Source organism: Rhinopithecus bieti, unplaced genomic scaffold (genome assembly GCF_001698545.2).
Source record: "Rhinopithecus bieti isolate Rb0 unplaced genomic scaffold, ASM169854v2 scaffold_2454, whole genome shotgun sequence".
Lineage (NCBI taxonomy): Eukaryota > Metazoa > Chordata > Mammalia > Primates > Cercopithecidae > Rhinopithecus > Rhinopithecus bieti.
Window position 1 is genome coordinate 488678 of NW_016803843.1, and position 4492 is coordinate 493169.

General features: G+C 41.0%; 1 pseudogene; it reads left to right on the forward strand.

Moving 5' to 3' along the window:
• The first annotated feature begins 1098 nt into the window (after positions 1-1098).
• Positions 1099-3494, forward strand: LOC108517169 (double-strand break repair protein MRE11A pseudogene; annotated as a pseudogene).
• Positions 3495-4492: the final 998 nt, after the last annotated feature.

Sequence of the window (4492 nt, forward strand, 5' to 3'; positions counted from 1 at the left end):
ATCTGTGCCCTGTCCCCAGAGGTGGAGTCTACAGAGACAGGCAGGTTTCCTTGAGCTGCTGTGAGCTCCACCCAGTTCGAGCTTCCCAGTGGCTTTGTTTACCTACTTAAGCCTCAGCAATGACGGGCGCCCCTCCCCCAGCCTCACTGCTGCCTTGCGGTTAAATCGCAGACTGCTGTGCTAGCAGTGAGGGAGGCTCCATGGCAGTGGGACCCTCCTGGCCAGGTGTGGGTATAATCTCCTGGTATGCCCGTTTGCTTAAAGCGCAGTATTGGGGTGGGAGTTACCCGATTTTTCAGGTGTTGTGTGTCTCAGTTCCCCTGGCTAGGAAAAGGGATTCCCTTTCCCCTTGCGCTTCCCAAGTGAGGCAATGCCTCGCCCTGCTTCAGCTCTCACTGGTCGGGCTGCAGCAGCTGACCAGCACCGATTGTCCGGCACTCCCCAGTGAGATGACCCCAGTACCTCAGTTGAAAATGCAGAAATCACTGGTCTTCTGTGTCGCTCGCGCTGGGAGTTGGAGACTGGAGCTGTTCCTATTCAGCCATCTTGCTCCGCCCATCTGGTTATTTTCTATAGTTTCCATTATTCCAGTGGGATTGCTTATCTTTCATTCACAGCAAGTATATTTTTCTTTACCTCATTGAGCATAGTTATAAAAGCTGACTTTAAAATCCTTATCTGTTCTTTCCGTTTCTAATTTCAGCATCCTGAAGCAATGTTCAACATGATGTTGGATTTCTCCCCTTAACATCAACAAGATATCTTAAATGCCGGTGGCAGGGCCAGAAACCTGAAATAGAAAGGTTTCGTTTTGTTTGATTTCCAGAAACTTCTGTTAAAATAGTAAGGAGAGAATTCAGGTTTATGGCCCTGTGGATTCTCAGAGGCAAGTGCGACCGTGCTGTTTTCTTCTCACAGATCCCACCCTTTCTTCCTGGAAAGAAGACAGCCTCGGGTCCCAATGGGTGGGGCTTTAAAGAGTCCAGGAGTGGGAATTTCTAGAATTTGGAAAAGAGTGAATTTTCTGACATTTGAGTACAGGACCCAGGGATTCTTGGAGAAGAACTTGGTCACAGAGGAGTTTGACTGACCATAAAAATGAGTCCTGCAGAAGCACTTGATGATTAAAACTTGTTTAAAATCTTAGTTGCAACACATATTGATCTTGGATTTATGGAGAAAGATGCGGTCAGAAGAAATGATACATGTGTAACACTTGATGAAATTTTAAAACTTGCCCAGGAAAATAAAGTGGATTTTATTTTGTTAGGTGGTGATCTTTTTCATGAAAATAAGCCCTCGAAGAAAATACTACATACCTGCCTCAAGTTATTAAAAAAATGTTGTATGGGTGATAGTCCTTTCCACTTTGAAATTCTCAGTTATCAATCAGTCGACTTTGGTTTTAGTAAGTTTCCATGGGTGAGCTATCAAGATGGCAATCTCAACATCTCAATTCCAGTGTTTAGTATTCATGATAATCATGATGATCCCATGGGGGCCCATGCACGCTGTGCCCTGCACATTTTAAGTTGTGTTGGATTTGTAAATCACTTTGGACGTTCGATGTCCAAGGAGAAGATAAACATTAGTCTGGTTTTGCTTCAGAAAGGAAGCACAAAGATTGCACTGTATGATTTAGGATCCATTCCAGATGAAAGGCTCTATCGAATGTTTGTCAATAAGAAAGTAACGATGTTGAGATCAAAAGAAGATGAGAACTCTTGGTTTAACTTATTTGTGATTACAGGAGTAAACATGGAAGTACTAACTTCAGTCCAGAATAATTTTTGGATGACTTCATTGATCTTGTTATCTGGGGCCATGCACATGAGTGTAAAATAGCTCCAACCAAAAATGAACAACAGGTCAGGCGCGATGGCTCATGCCTGCAGTCCCAGCACTTTGCGAGGCCAAGGTGGGTGGATCATATGAGGTCAGGAGTTCGAGACCAGCCTAACCAACATGGTAAAACCCCGTCTCTACTAAAAATACAAAATTATCTGGGTGTGGTGCTGCATGCCTGTAATCCCAGCTACTTGGAAGGTTGAAGCAGGAGACTCACTTGAACCTGGGAGGTGAAGGTTGCAGTGAGCTGAGATCGTACCATTGCACTCTAGCCCGGACAACAGAAGTGAAACTCCATCTAAAAAAAAAAGAACAACTACTTTTTCATACCTCGCAACCTGGAAGCTTAGTGGTTACTTCTCTTTCCCCAGGAGAAGCTGTAAAGAAACATGTTGGTTTTCTGTGTAATAAAGGGAGGAAAATGAATATGCAGAAAATTCCTCTTCACACAGTGCAGTAGTTTTTCATGAAGGATGTTGTTCTGGCTAATCATCCAGACATTTTTTAACCCAGATAATTGTAAAGTAACCCAAACCATACAAAGCTTCTGTGTGGCAAAGATTGAAGAAATGCTTGAAAATGCTAAACGGGAACATCTGGGTAATTCTTGCTAGCCAGAGAAGCCTTTTATACCACTGCAAGTGGACTACAGTGGAGGTTTTGAACATTTCAACGTTCTTCGCCTTAGTCAGAAATTTGTGGATCTGGTAGCTAATCCAAAAGACATTATCCATTTTTCAGGCATAGAGAACAAAAGGAAAAAACAGGAGAAGAGATCAACTTTAGGAAACTTACCACAAAATCTTCTTCAGAAGGAACAACTTTAAGGGTAGAAGATCTTGTAAAACAATATTTTCAAACTGCAGAGAAGAATGTGCCACTCTCACTGCTAACAGAAAGAAGGATGGGTGAAGCAGTACAAGAATTTGTAGACAAGGAAGAGAAAGATGCCATTGAGGAATTAGTGACATACCAGTTGTAAAAAACACAGCAATTTCTTAAAGAGCATCATATTGATGCCCTAGAAGATAAAATAAATGAGGAAGTATGTCATTTCAGAGAAAACAGACAAAAAAATACTAGTGAAAATGATGACATCCAGATCTCAATCAGAGGAACCTGCTTCTGCCTTTAATGCTCGTGACCTTATGAGTATAGATTTAGCAGAACAGATGGCTAATGACTCTGATGTTAGCATCTCAGCAGTAACCAACAAAGGAAGAGGCTGAGGAAGAGGTGGAAGAGGAGGAAGAGGACAGAATTCAGCATCAGAGGAGGGTTTCAAAGAGGAAGAGCAGGCACTGTTCTGGAGACTTCTACTCATGGCAAGAACTCAAAGACTACTGTGCCAGCATCTAGAAATATGTCTATTATAGATGCCTTTAAATCTACAAGATAGCAGCCTTCCCAAAATGTCACTAAGAATTACTCAGAGGTGATTGAGGTAGATGAATCAGATGTGGAAGAAGACATTTTTCCTACCACTTCATAGACAGATCAAAAGTGGTCCAGCACATCAACCAGCAAAAACATGTCCCAGAGCCAGCTATTAAAAGGGGTTGATTTTGAATCAGATGAGGATGACGATGATAATCCTTTTTATGAACATTAGTTCTTTAAGAAGAAATAGTAGACAATATATTTAGTGGCACTGAGAAATTTGCAAGATACAGGAAAAATCAAAACGTTGCAAGCTAAGAGTTTACAGTTTAAGATTTTAAGTATTGCTTCCTGAGCATGACTCCATAAGTAAGAAATTTCTCAGCTCAAGGACGTATGCAATAGCGTTGATTCACCTTGTTTTTTAACCAGGTTGCTATATTAAGAGCTTTGTGTAAATATCATTCTTCTTTTTGTTTTGTTTTGAGACAGAGTTTCACTCTTGTTGTCCAGGCTGGAGTGCAATGGCACCATCACCACTCACTGCACCTCTGCCTCCCAGGTTCAAGTAATTCTCCTGCCTCAGACTCCCAAGTAGCTGGGATTGCAGGCACATGCTCCACCATGTCCAGCTAATTTTTTGTATTTTTATTAGAGACGACGGGGTTTCACCATGTTGGTCAGGGTGGTCTCGAACTCTTGACCTCAGGTGATCCACCTGCCTTGGCCTCCCAAAGTGTTGGGATTACAGGTGTGAGCCACCCTACCCCTAAACATCATTTTTCAGTAAAGATTAAAATAAATATACCATTTTACATTTCTGCTTCATGATCATTTAGTTTTCTACATTTAGTTTTCTAAATGTAGCTATATAAATTGTTGCATTTAGCCAAAGTTGAGGGAAAGAGCTTATAAAATGTAACTTCTTCATAATTTAATAATTTCCTAGAGGTTCTGGATTTCCTGAAAGTAAAACAAACTATGTGAACCTGTGCCTAAACTCACTGTTTATTAGTATGCATGTTTTTTTCTAATGCTTCCTAAAAGACTGAATGATTAGGAGTACCTTATAGTTTGAACAGGTATGTTTTTATTAAAAGAGTAGAATAATCACACACAAAAAAAAACAGTAAGGAGAAAGCTTAGAGCATAAAGGCATGGAGTGGAGAATAATATTTGCTTATGTAAGTATTACTTTCCTTCTCTCCTTTCCCTTAGGCCAAAAAGAAACTTGAGGCAGGATGAAAGGATTGAAGTGAACTGG